This window comes from Pavona decussata, unplaced genomic scaffold (genome assembly GCF_977016875.1).
Source record: "Pavona decussata unplaced genomic scaffold, jaPavDecu1.1 SCAFFOLD_180, whole genome shotgun sequence".
Lineage (NCBI taxonomy): Eukaryota > Metazoa > Cnidaria > Anthozoa > Scleractinia > Agariciidae > Pavona > Pavona decussata.
The window spans coordinates 1,220,376-1,235,044 of NW_028145590.1; the positions used below are offsets into that span (position 1 = coordinate 1,220,376).

Below are 14,669 nucleotides of genomic sequence, written 5' to 3' on the forward strand. Positions count from 1 at the left end.
AAATTACATAGTATAGAAATGGCTGTCATTATTGATAAAAATGATAGACGACGTGTAGTGAGTAGTTTTCAAGGTAAATATCAATTTGAATTATCAACATTATATATATAATAGATATGACATACGTTGAAGATGAAAATGGAAACCATATTCTTGATGAAAATGGAGATAAAATAGAATACACAGTAACTTATGACAACTTACCAGATGGATTCAAAAACAGAGAATCTATCCATGTGAATGATGATGGTCATTTGGATACAGAAAACAGACATTTGGTGATAAAAGATGGAGTTAATTCAAATCATGCAATTTCACTCCAACAATTAATTAACAACAATGAAGACATCATCAAACCATATATTGAAACACAAATACAACAAGCTCTGGCTCAGTTTAAAGCTCAACAAGCTCAGGAAGCTGTAACGTTTCTCAATAATCAAGTTGCAATGAGAATAGGAAGAAAAAGTGGTACAATACCAAAAACAAATTACAAATGGATAAAATTATTGAGTAAAGATGACATTAAAGGAATCAATACATTGCAAGAGATTATTGTGACAAACACATATATCAGGAGAAATGACAGATATCATCATTCCAAATCCGATTTGGTGTCATCATCATTTGATCAATTGGAATTCTTCTTTGATGTGTCATTTGAAAACTATTATTGCTACTTCAACAATCATCCATCTGATTGGACAATGAAGTATTTTGTTGAATATATTAGGATACAATTACCTGACAATAACCACTAGGTCGTGGACTCCGTTACTTTATTTCATAAAATAACTAAATAAAAATATTGTAATCAAATTGTATAATGAAAGAATTGTCAGAATTGCAAGAACACATTCGAACATCGATGATAGATTTTCACCGTAAATTGAGTCTTTCAATATTACCCAGACAGGAATGCATGATAAAAAGTATCGTAATATTCACATATTTGTATGAAAAACATTACAACACAGGTTTACCTGATGAAGTTTACAAAGAGTTAATTAATGATGGAATTGGATTAATTGGTCCTGGAGATGGATGGTTAACAGCTATTCTCCATCGATTATTTGGTTGGCAACCATATATCAGATCACATGGAATATTACATGATGCTTATGGCCAATTTTACAACAGATATCATCGTGACAAAGGATACATGTACACCATTAATGAGAAAAAAACATATCCTTGGATGAAAAAATGCATGCTTTTGGGTCAAATAACTGGTCTCTATTATTGCATCAAAAATAAGATAACCATATAATATATGCAAAAGAAGAGATTAATAATTGATTTCAATCATATTTCAAATCAATTATCAACAGAAGAAATTGATGAATTGAAAGCTTATTACATGTCATATCACAAAAAGATGTGGATGTACAAAAGTGCATACAAAAGATTCAAAAAATGGGAATTCGCTGGTAATATTTCCTCCATTGTATTTGCAACTGGTGGTATTGCATCATCGGTTGCAACCAGTGGAGCTTCATTATTGGCAATATCATCAGTGTCTGTATTAATTCAAGCTTATATGAAGCATAAAAATATTGAAATAAAATTGTATCAATGTCAATATGCTTTCCAAACTTATGGTCATTTGTTGAATGAAATAAAAGAAATAATGAGAAATGGACATTTTGATAGAGATGATTTGACAAACAAGCTTACTCAAAATGATGATTTCATTTTGGATAATTCACCGATTGTCGATAAATTGGGTGACAAATATGATAAAAAATATCAGATATTCACTTATGTTTGATTAATAATGCGCATGATTTGGGGGCCAATAATGTCCATAATTTTATCCCAATAAACATTGTATAATTTCATTGTTTTTTTGGATTTTGTCAACTCAATTTGGGAAGAATCAATTTTCATAAATTGCAATATTCTATGCAAAAGATATTTCAAACTGATTATTCTCTTTCTTTTACCATTGATTTGTGGCAGTATTTTGTTTATTTCAACGAATATTTTATGAATTTTGAAATTGGTTGAACAACTGATTTCAATTTTGTTTTTCAAAATAATTTTATCTAATGTATGCGACAAATGGTATTTTCTATTATACACTGTTTTCTTGTATATTTTGAACAAATTGACATGAAAATTGATGTATTCTGTTTTGTATTCTTCACCAACAACCTGTCCACAAGCAACACACGTTAATTGACATTCCATGTTTTTCAAATTCTGTGATCCACAACAATCAGGCATTGATGGTTGTTTCTCAACTTTGGATTCATCATGATATCCACAAAATTCACATTCATCTTTGCAATGCAGGAATTGGCACAGAGATGATTCCACCTGCTTGGAAACATCTTTTGGTTTTTTCAAAATGGATTTCATTTTTGTATAAATATAGTATATAATATAATTACACAAAAATGTTTTCGAAAATATTGAAACCACAAAAGATGATACAAAGTCTCGAAATCAAATATTTGACAAAAAACAAACCAAATAATTGTAAAGATATTGAAACCAAATTTTCTCCAAAAACATTAAAATTAAATATCTCATCACAAAAGATGAGTCAAAGTGTTCAAATCAAATATTTATCAAAAAACAAATAAAAACCAAGTTTTGTCACAAGTTTTTGTTGCAATGTTTTGATCACAAGTTGATACTATCATTGGATAGCATAATGACCATAGGCCAATGAGTGTATTCCATCAGGATACAAATATCGTTTATCATCAAAACATGACAACGATGTCTTGTTGATGGTGTAACTACCAAGTTCATGATGGTTACTTCTGATTGTTTTCATTTGGTGAAATAATTGTTTCTCATTAAACAACACATCTTTGTAATCAGAATGTTGAATATCATTTTTGATCACATTCTTTTTGATTCCTTTGGCTGTTTTTCCACCATTGTTGTTTTCTTTGATATATGAATACATTTTGGATCTCAATCCAACGAATTCAGTAATGGGTACACCAGCGGCTTCATCTTTGAATTTTCCAATAACTTTTTTATTTGTGGAGTCATAAAATTGATGATTTGATGGATAATCCGAGTTATCAAACATTTCTTTTTTATTCCAAAAATCTTGATACACATCTTCGGCTTCAATTTCATATGTCAAACTGTCTGTATCCGTAAACAGTAACTTAGCTTTTGAACCATACTTCTTTTTAATGAAATTGTAATGGAAATCGTACATCAATGTTTTGCTCAAATCAAGGATACACATACCAACATAGGCTGGTCTGTTAAGTGTCAACGATTCCTTTATTTTATGGACTGCAACCAAGTTTTCATTAAAGATTTTGCTATTGATGAATGTTGGTTTGGAAGTCATTTTCAATAATTGTTTCTCATTAGTCACCAGTTTAATGTCTTCCCGTTTTCTGATATTCTCCATTGTTTTACCGAAGACACTATTGTTCATCAGTTTGAAAAAATCTTTCTCAAAAGCATTCTTTGCATTAGTTCTTTGATGTGTATTGAAATCAATGTATGTCTTCAACCAAGGACTTTGATTAAAGGATAATACACGGTATATTTTAGTCAATTTCAAACCCAATTCACGATACAATTGCAGATTACGATAATGTAATACATATTTTGATTTGTTTGCCAATGTTGGAATCAGTTTTTTGACTTGTCCACTTGTTATTCCAAATTTTTCTGCAATTCTTTGGCAATATTCTGACAGCATATTTGGTGCCACTTTGATTTGTTCAGCGCCACATGGATAATCATTATGCAGGTCATGTAATTCATGAGGATATTCCAAATCAACTTCCAATAAATATCCAGTCTTATTATCTTTGGGAATCGTTTTCCAATTAATGTTTTTTATTTGCTGTTTATTCAACCATTTGAAATTCCCAGTTGGAAGATGTTGTGACATAGCCCATCCATATAGATTGTTTGCATCCAAATACATGATATGTTTACTGGGTTCATTTGGATTCCAATTTTGCATGTATTTGTTGTTAGCTTTGCCGTATCTATTGGCTATGTAACTGATTCCTCCACGCATGCCCTTTTCAACAAATTGATACATATCAATATCCGTGATTAATTCAAGTTTGACTTCAGTCATTTTCAACATTGCATCCCAACTCAATCCTGGAGATGTGAAATAATGACAAGGATCCAATCTATAGTATTCCAAACATGTTTTCCTGAAATTTTCAAAAACATCAGCCAGCAATAATACATCAGATTTGAGATATAAATCATGGTATTCGCCCATGGTTTTAAATTGAAATGTATTCCAAACATTTTGTGCATGACTGTATTCTTCATTGGAAATATGTGTATTATTCATTTGACTGTAAAATTCATCTTTGGTTGGTAATTGAGTATCATTGAATTTATCAAAATTACTCATATAATCGTACGGATAAACTCCTTTTTGTTTCATTAATTGTAATTTACGACCTTTGAAAACTTCACTGGTATATTTGAAGGCATCTTCTGGTAGATTCTTTACAAGATTTGCCAATGATTGATTCATAAACTGTAAACTATCGATAAATACCAAATTATAACCCAACATGAAGGCCATGTATTGTTCCATGTTATTTGGGATTACATTAATTTTGTGTTGTCTGGTTTCACCTTTTTTATCCACATAAGTATTGGTCTCAATAATTTTACCAATTTCTTGCATTATAAAATGACTATCATATCCTTTCAAATTATGAAATATTACAGGGATTTTGTTAGTTATTGTAAAATCCCTGTTACATTGATTATGGGCTGAGCCACGGAATTTTCCAGTAATATGGCAATGGTCTCTAACACGTCTATCATTTGGTTCATATTTTTTACCACAAATATGACAAGATGTTGATTTTTGGAATTTGTCTTCATCTTCTGGAGACATAACTAATGGTTTATTGAATTTGTATTTAATAGTTTGTCTGCAATATTTGACTTCATCAAGCATTGCTTGCATAAATTTGTAAACAGCTTTTTCTCCACGATAATATTTTATTGGTTTTGAATATTTGTCATCATAGCAGCAAACAACTTTGTAACCATAACCGCAATCAGTGTGTTTTTGATAAGCTTCAGTAAAAGATTGTTGGTTAGATTGATTACAACCATGAATTGGTTCAGTGATTGCTTCAAAATCTGCGTATATCACGAATGGCGCTTGCATTTGTTTATTAAAATTTTTGAATTCTATTTTTGAGCCAACTTCAGGCATTTTGATTGATTGTTCACCATTGATTTCAATACATACTTCCTTGTGTTTCAACAATATTTCTTCCTTGGAGAAACATTGAAGGCAATGCATACAAAAATGTTTTTTATTTTTATTTCTTGTTTTTCGATACATAAATCTATTAAAATTTTTAATATAAACATAATGTTTGTTTTCATCTTCTGAGATTAGCAATAGATTCATCACATTCTCAAACTTTTCTTTGGATACATAAATTGGGTAAGTTTGTTTGTTTTCATAACCGAATACGTTGATGTTGATATTGTTTTGTGTTTCAACTTTGTTATAATGTTTGACTGAAACAGGGAATTCAATTCCTTGATAATCCAATTTTTTGACAAATGCTTTGTCAGTTTTTTTGATTCGTTGTGGATTATTTTCTCGTGGATTCAAATGTCTAACGTGACACCATCGAAAGCATTCATTGTCTTTATTCTTGAGATTTATCAATCCACATTTGTGATGTTGAAGTTCAGTTGGAAGTTTAATGTAAGAACTTCCAGTAAGAGGCTGATATTTGATAATATTAATGTAATGTCCATTGATTGATTTAATTACCCAAGCTGAACCTTCACTAATCCATTTGTGAATATCATTCATAATTTGTTCAACATTAACATCCAAAGATTCTTGAAAATCATTGGCATTAGTTATTGTTTTTGGTTTACTATTAAAATATCCAATTCTGGAGACAGTTTGGTTTCCTTTTTGTTGTTCAAAATAAATTGTCAAAGTTTCAATAAATTTAATTCCTTTCATTTGAGTTAATAATTGTTTCATAAAATGAGCTATCGCTAATCTGGTTGAACTCATTTGAATCAAAGGATCTGTTTCATTTTTAATTCCAACTTCATAAGATTTGTTATATCCCTTGAATGCTCTTGCAACTTCTGTGATTTGAGTTCTTTGTGTTGGAACTGGAGCCATTTTCTTCATTCTTGGTGCTGCTTTGGGTTTATCAGCAAATTGAATCGGAGGTGGAATTATGTTGTTTCTCGGCATAGGTTGAGGTCCATCTCTAAATTGCATTGGCGGCTTGATGATTGTATTCTCGTACTCTTTTACCATTTGTTTGACAGATTTTCGTGGATAGGGTATTGGTTTCACTTTCTTGGTTCTCGGCATTGGAACCGGTTTTTGTTTAGCGATTAATAATTCAATTAATTGATCTTTCGTCAATTTGGATAGATTATTTTTGTTCATAATATTATATGTTATATTATTTTTATTTTGTGATTCCAGATTTGCTAATGGATGAAGACTGGAGGCAACATCCATGCCAGTCATCTGTGGAAGGACTGACGGCTTCGTTGATTTGTTTCTGTTTTGTGGCAACATGGCCTCAAATTCCATTTATTTTTCATGAAATCTAAGGTCATAATTACTGTCACAATATTTTATTAATTATTTACCAAAATTCAATGTTTGGTTGCATTGTATTTTTTATCAATTTTTTGTTTTTCATCTTCTGTAAACTCGTCTTCTGATTCCTCCAATTCAATGTCCATTTTGATTGATTTAATTGGTTTTTCAGTTTCAATTTCAATCTTTGTTTTGTATTTCTTGGCTTCATGAGCGTGTTTAGCATTTTCTGAACGAGTCATTAATTCAAGGTTGTTGATGCAATTGTTTTGTTTATTGGAGTCAATATGATTGATTTGCATTCCATCAGGAATTGGATCATTGAATATTTCATAAACTAATCGATGAACATAAAAGTGTTTTTTAGGTAATCCAATTTGTTGTAATGTTATCAATCTATAACCACTTGATAGTAAATTTCCAATTGAACATCTCTTGTTTTTTTTATTAAATATTTGCCCGTCTTTATTGGCTCCAAAATTTGTATAAATTGGATGATAGTAAAAAACATCGCATTTCATTGGAACATTTTGTGGTGGTTCAATTTTTTTACCACATCTTTCATTGTTAGCATATATCATATTTTGTTGTCGGGTTACAAGCGCCAAATTTTCAATCGAATTGTCTTGTTTATCACAATTAACATGATGGATTTGGTAATCTTCTGGAATTATTTTTTGGTTTATTGCTTCCCAAATAAATCGATGTGATTTATAAATTTTAATTTTACAATCATCAGAACGAACAGTTGTTTCCAAATACCCAGTTAAATTTAATCTCCCTTTCCTCGCTTTTAATCTTTTGCGATTAATGATGTATCCATCTTTTGAGGCAGCATAATTATGGTAAATTGGATGAATAAAATGTGACCGTACACGGGAAAACGTACTTTAACGCTTATCCGTTAAACGGCTAAAAACTAACGGGTAGTTAACGGGTAGTTAACGGCCTTGAAAGCGTTCTAACGGTTTGTCCTAACGGTCTAACGGCAAACTGGTCATGGCAAACGGATCATTTGAGCGTTCTAACGTTTAACACTAACGCCCTAACGCCTAACTAATTCTGTCTAACGGCTCATGAAAACTTTCTAACGCTTACGCAACCTGTTCTAACGCTTAGCTGGAGCCGTTAAACGGCCGAGAAAAAAATCTAACACTTAAATTAACGACTTGCATGAGCGTTAGAAGCGGTAGATACAGTCTAGTGTACCGACAAGATTTTCACGAACTGCCGAATATCTCACAATCACGTTGCACGATGTGAAGTATAAAAAACCACACACGAAAATTTAAATTTCATTTTGCATAGTCGCGAATGTCAAATGTTTTCACCGAGGAGCGTTTGACAAGATCTGAATAAAGTCTGAAGCAAATTAATTTTTAGGTTGTCGTGGAGCGAAATGGCCGGGTCGGTATAGGCATAAAAGCTTGAAATATTTTCATGTAAACATAGTCAACGAGCGCAAAATGAAAACAAACTGTTCGCACAATTTCTTGCCGCGTCTATTTTTAGCGTCAACATTATTTTGCATTTTGTTTACGACGGAGTTGACATGAACTTGCGCATTCACACGCTCTGCTTGCTTCGTTTATACTGCTATCAGAAATATAAAAGACTTGAATGAAAGTAATGTTTAAAATTTCATTTTATATAGTCACGGATGTCAAATGATTCCACCGAGGAGCGTTTGACGGCGTAATTCCTGTTCAATATCAGAATAATTTATTCCGATGCCAATTTCAGGATGTCGTCAAGCTAAAGAGGGTTTATCGCCATGAAAGCTTAAACCAAATACAAGACAACAACCACTTTATAGCAAAAAGCGTTCGTGCTGGACATATTTATGTAAACAACTTTCCGCTCGAAAGAGCACACGAAATCAAAGTCGCGACCTGACTCGACAAAGACTTACCACTTGAATTACGACATAAACAACATTGTCAGTCAACAGCACAAACCAATCGTCAAAACTTTCGCTGGACGTACAATAAAATCATTCTATTCGTCTTTTTCCCTCTTGCGACTATGTCGCTCGCTCACGGTCAGTTTCTTTCGCAGAAGCTATAACGAATTTGTTTAGGATACGCCTGCGAACGAGAATTTCGCTCGCTCGTCTGCTTCATGACCTAAAAAGGTCGCTTCGGCGATATCTTTCTTTACGTATGGAGCAGTGAAACTCACGCAATTCTAACGGCAGATAGTAAACAGTTGATTTACCCGTTTAACGGAAGGTAATTTTTTCTAACGCCTCTGCCAGGCGTTCTGACGGATACAAATTTTGTATTAACGCCCACGCTGTCCGCTCTAACGCTCTAATTCTAACGGCTAACGGATACAGAACTTCGGCTAACGGGTAAACTTTTCGTTCTAACGCTAAACGTTTAAAGCTAACGGTTTTGTTAACGCCTCTAACGCTTTTGAAAGAGCTTTCTAACGGGCAGCTAACGGATGGTTAACGGTTTTGCCCGTTTAACGGATAAGCGTTAAAGTACGTTTTCCCGTGTACGGTCACAAATATGTTTTTCCATCATGAAAAACAGTATTTGTTGCTGGATTTGACTCAGATGAATTTTTCTGCCAGTGAAAATTCATGTTTGCGATTTTTGATTTTTGATTTTTTTTCTCACTCATTTTCTGTACAATAGTATCTATCACCATGTTCTTAAGTAGTTTTGGTTTTCAAATTCATGTCCAAATTACCCTCCAAAAAGACATCAACCATTGTTGAATTCAAAATATAGCCAAACAACCCTTGTATTCATTGATGATTAATCATTGTAAAGTGGAAAATTAATGTCATCCAAATCGTTACACATTCTGTAAAACATCTTATTGATTATTTTATTTTCTGTGCGTGTAAACTCGCAATCATTGTCTTCCATTGGTGGAAATTCCATTAATCTATTGACTGTTTGCAATTCTTCTTCAGAGTATGAGCTGTTAAAAAAGGCTTTTCTGGCTTTGTGCATGTGTTTCATATTTTCAGAGGCTGTAACCAATTGCAAATTTACAATTGAATTGTTCTGGCGATTGGAATCAATGTGATTTATTTGCAATCCAGGAGAAATATGTGTCTGATTTACGGCCTCATAGACGAATCGATGAGCGGGGCATGTATTGTTACGTCCCGGAGAAATTATATAATAGCCATTCTCAGACAAATATCCTTTTCTAGGTTCTAATCTTTTTCGATTGATTATATAACCATCAACTGAGGCTCCGTAATTTTCAAATGTTGGATGAATAAAATATGTTTTATCATTGTGATCAAATTGCTTGTTCATATAAATTAGATTACATAAAATTGAATAACCGGTTTAAACCAGTTTTGAAAAAAGCAAGGAAAATTTAGGTTTTTAGGTCAAAACCTAAATTTAGGTTTTTAGGTTTTTGAGAAACCGAGGATAAAAATTTAGCGTCTCCGTTGCAGGAGTTTTGAGAAACCGAGGATTTAGGTTTTTAGGTTTTTGACGTCTCCGTCGCAGGAGTTAGGGTTGAATTCAAAGGCTGAAATAGTATTTTATGTAGTTATTGGGGTGAGATAATGTGTGGTTTATGGGGTTTATAAGGATTTGTATGGGATTTTTTATCATTTTTTGAAACGTGGGTTGATACCCTCATATATCTAACTACTCGACTTTAAGCGGGCACGCGAAAAGTTAGATAAGCGACCGCTGCAAAACTCAAGAATGCGAGATCTGAGAAATTTGAGTACGTATTTTCTGAAAGACCTTTTGCTGTCATCTGTTCTACAGAAGAGCATATTCAGGATAAACACTGTTTATCTCATCTTAAGTTAGTTAAGTTAAAAGGTTGAGATCGTTCAGTACCTTTCAGTTGTATCACCGTACTTCCACTCGGTCAAGTCAGCTCCAAAGCACAAACGGACAGTTCGCTAATTTGAAGTGGAACTGAACTTTGTTGCTGCTCAACCGAGTAAAATCAGCTGAATGAGGGGACAAACTTATCAATCATTCGAGTTTTGCATTTCAATACACGTGCGTTTTACTGTAGTTGCTAGTGACAACTGAACAGCCATGCTTTTCCGAGTCATGGTTGCGTTCGAGCTAAAGCCTCAGAAATTCGGATAGAGTTGTAAATAAAATCTACAGTTTTCGTTGAAAAACTTTTTGCTCAAAATTTCGTTACACGAGAAACCTAATTTCTTTCGTTTCGAAGGGCTGGGTAAATATGTTATTAAAAATGCAAAAAAAGGTCAACTAGCATTTGGTAAAACAAACAGCCAACGTCTCGTTCGCTCTCATAAATATATCCCAGACATCATTGGTTTTTATCAGAACGTTGCTTAGATGCAAGGTTTGATAAGAGATCGCATGCGTGGCAGTGTAGAGGTATTTCTAAGATACCAGTGATATTTCAAAAAATGTGCACCCTTCTCGTGACTCTAGCTAGTGACAGTCTATAATAATTTTTCCCAATTACAAACTGGTTAGATACACTCTGCGTAAATGTAAATGGTCTCTTTATCGAAAGAAACATATTTTTATCAACAACTCAACGACATAAAGGCCAGCGCCGCAGTTTAACAAGGCGAGGAATTCAGGAATTTTTCGTGTTAGGTGCCTATCTAAACAGCAATTGTAACTTCTTACCAATGAAACTAAAGAAAATGTTTGTTTTTATGTTAAAAATGGACCTGTACACAGATGGGATTGTAATGGAGGTTACTCTGGATGAAACTTTCGCCGACAGCTTTAAATCTGGGGAAACACTACTTCAGTTAAGAAAAATACAAATAATATAGTAATAAGTTATCCAATTGAGACAATATAAAGCTTTGCTTTTCATTTCAATTTTAATAGTAATATCAAGGCGGAAAATGAATGCTATAATTTCGTTCGCCTTGTCCTGTGACTATATTGTCAGAGAAATATTGGTCAGAATGAGCGTATGTTTACATTCGTTTAAATTTCCTGATAAAAGTCCATCAGGGCTGATGTCTTTCGTTGTTTCCCTCCAAAATTTGAGAAATTTGAGATTTGAACTTCTAGTTCAGTCTTGAAACCTCGCCCTCAGATCAACCCCAGGAAGGGACAATATGATAAAATTCATTTTTTGAACGCAGCTATCAATGATTTGAACACGAAAATTGGGGGGGAAATTCCAATATCTATTTTTGTTAATCAATTAAACACGAAAATAATACACCCTAATATGCAGAATTAAAAACAAAAGCTAGAAAAATTAAACAAAGATATCGGAACCTTCAACGTGCAGGTGGTACGTGCTTGGATTAGTTCTGTTGTGACGGATTTTTATTAGTCCACCGAGTTTAACCAAAATAAGTCAGAGTTTAAAATAGAGGCATTCCTTTCAATACTGCCCCGCCGCCGAGATACCACCAGGTACTTTCTTGGTCGAGTTTGTTGGACTGACTTCGGAGGGATAGGGAAAGCCTCCGCGCTCCACCAATGTGAAATCATGTTTGAAGGAACTTAAAATGTCTACTCTAGTATTCTTCAGACAAAGAGGACGATTTTAAGCGGGCACGCGAAAAGTTAGATAAGCGATCGCTGCAAAACTCAAGAATGCGAGATCCGAGAAATTTGAGTACGTATTTTCTGAAAGACCTTTTGCTGTCATCTGTTCTACAGAAGAGCATATTTAGATAAACACTGTTTATCTCATCTAGTTAGTTAAGTTAAAAGGTTGAGATCGTTCAGTACCTTTCAGTTGTATCACCGTACTTCCACTCGGTCAAGTCAGCTCCAAAGCACAAACGGACAGTTCGCTAATTTGAAGTAGAACTGAACTTTGTTACTGATCAACCGAATAAAATCAGCTGAAGGAGGGGACAAACCTATCAATCATTCGAGTTTGCCATTTCAATTACACGTGCGTTTTAGTGTAGTTGCTAGTGACAACTGAACAGCCATACTTTTCCGAGTCATGGTTGCGTTCGAGCCAAAGCCTCAGAAATCGGATAGAGTTGTAAATAAAATCTACAGTTTTCGTTGAAAAACTTTTTGCTCAAAATTTCGTTACACGGGAAACCTAATTTCTTTCGTTTCGAAGGGCTGGGTAAATATGTTATTAAAAATGCAAAAAAAGGACAGCTAGCATTTGGTAAAACAAACAGGCAACGTCTCGTTTGTTCTCATAAATATATCCCAGACATCATTGGTTTTTATCAAAACGTTGCTTAGATGCAAGGTTTGATAAGAGATCGCCTGCGTGGCAGTGTAGACGTATTTCTAAGATACCAGTGATATTTGGAAAAATGTGCACCCTTCTCGTGACTCTAGCTAGTGACAGTCTATGATAATTTTTCCCAATTTCAAACTGGTTAGATACACTTTGGGTAAATGTAAATGGTCCCTTTAGCAAAAGAAACATATTTTTATCAACAACTCAACGACATAAAGGCCAGCGCCGCAGTTTAACAAGGCGAGGAATTCAGGAATTTTCCGTGGTAGGGGCCTATCTAAGCAGCAATTGTACCTTCTTACCAATGAAACTAAAGAAAATGTTTGTTTTTATGTTTAAAATGGACCTGTTAACAAATGGGATTGTAATGGAGGTTACTCTGGATGAAACTTTTGCCGACAGGTTTAAGTCTGGGGAAACACTACTTCAGTTAAGAAAAATACAAATAATATAGTAATAATTAATCCAATTGAGATAATATAAAGCTTCGTTTTTCATTTCAATTTTAATTTCAATATCAAGGCGGAAAATGAATGCTATAATTTCGTTTGCCTTGTCTTGTGATTATATTGTCAGAGAAATATTGGTCAGAATGAGCGTATGTTTACATTCGTTCAAATTTCCTGATAAAAGTCCATCAGGGCTGATGTCTTTCTTTGTTTGCTTCCAAAATTTAAGAAATTTGGGATTTGAACTTCTAGTTCAGTCTTGAAACCTCGCCCTCAGATCCACCCCAGGAAGGGACAATGTAATAAAATTCATTTTTCGAAAGCAGAATGAATCAGCTGAAGGAGGGGACAAACCTATCAATCATTCGAGTCTTGCATTTCAATTACACGTGCCCTTTAGTGTAGTTGCCAGTGACAACTGAACAGCCATGCTTTTCCGAGTCATGGTTGCGTTCGAGCTAAAGCTTTAGAAATTCGGATAGAGTTGTAAATAAAATCTACAGTTTTCGTTGAAAAACTTTTTGCTCAAAATTTCGTTACACAGGAAACCTAATTTCTTTGGTTTCGAAGGGCTGGGTAAATATGTTATTAAAAATGCAAAAAAAGGTTAGCTAGCATTTGGTAAAACAAACAGCCAACGTCTCGTTCGTTCTCATAAATATATCCCAGACATCATCGTTTTTTTTATCAGAACGTTGCTTAGATGCAAGGTTTGATAAGAGATCGCCTGCGTGGCAGTGTAGACGTATATCTAAGATACCAGTGATATTTCGAAAAATGTGCACCCTTCGCGTGACTCTAGCTAGTGACAGTCTGTGATAATTTTTTCCCAATTTCAAACTGGTAAGATACACTCTGCGTAAATGTAAATTATGGTCTCTTTAGCGAAAGAAACATATTTTTATCAACAATTCAGGAATTTTCCGCGGTAGGGGCGTATCTAAACAGCAATTGTAACTTCTTACCAATGAAACTAAAGAAAATGTTTGTTTTTATGTTTAAAATGGACCTGTAAACAGATGGGATTGTAATGGAGGTTACTCTGCATGAAACTTTTGCCGACAGGTTTAAATCTAGGGGAACACTACTTCAGTTAAGAAAAATACAAATAATATAGTAATAATTAATCCAATTGAGATAATATAAAGCTTTGTTTTTCATTTTAATTTTAATTTCAATATCAAGGCGGAAAATGAATGCTGTAATTTCGTTCCCCTTGTCTTGTGATTATATTGTCAGAGAAATATTGGTCAGAATGAGCGTATGTTTACATTCGTTCAAATTTCCTGATAAAAGTCCATCAGGGCTGATGTCTTTCTTTGTTGGCTTCCAAAATTTAAGAAATTTGGGATTTGAACTTGTAAATTGTAAATAAGTTGTAATTAATATCTACAGTTTTCGTTGAAAAACTTTTTGCTCAAAATTTCCTTACACGGAAACCTAATTTCTTTCGTTTTGAAGGGCTGGGTAGATATAATATT

General features: G+C 33.6%; 1 protein-coding gene across 2 annotated transcripts in view; it reads right to left on the minus strand.

The window, feature by feature from the left end:
* The window catches only part of LOC146463149 (perlucin-like protein), a 47,999-nt gene extending 37,482 nt beyond the window's left edge, over positions 1–10,517 (minus strand). For both annotated transcript variants that reach the window (XR_014856960.1, XM_085084802.1), the window contains exon 1: positions 10,402–10,517. The gene's annotated coding sequence lies outside the window, so the exon portion shown is untranslated. The remainder of the gene's footprint in view (positions 1–10,401) is intronic.
* Positions 10,518–14,669: the final 4,152 nt, after the last annotated feature.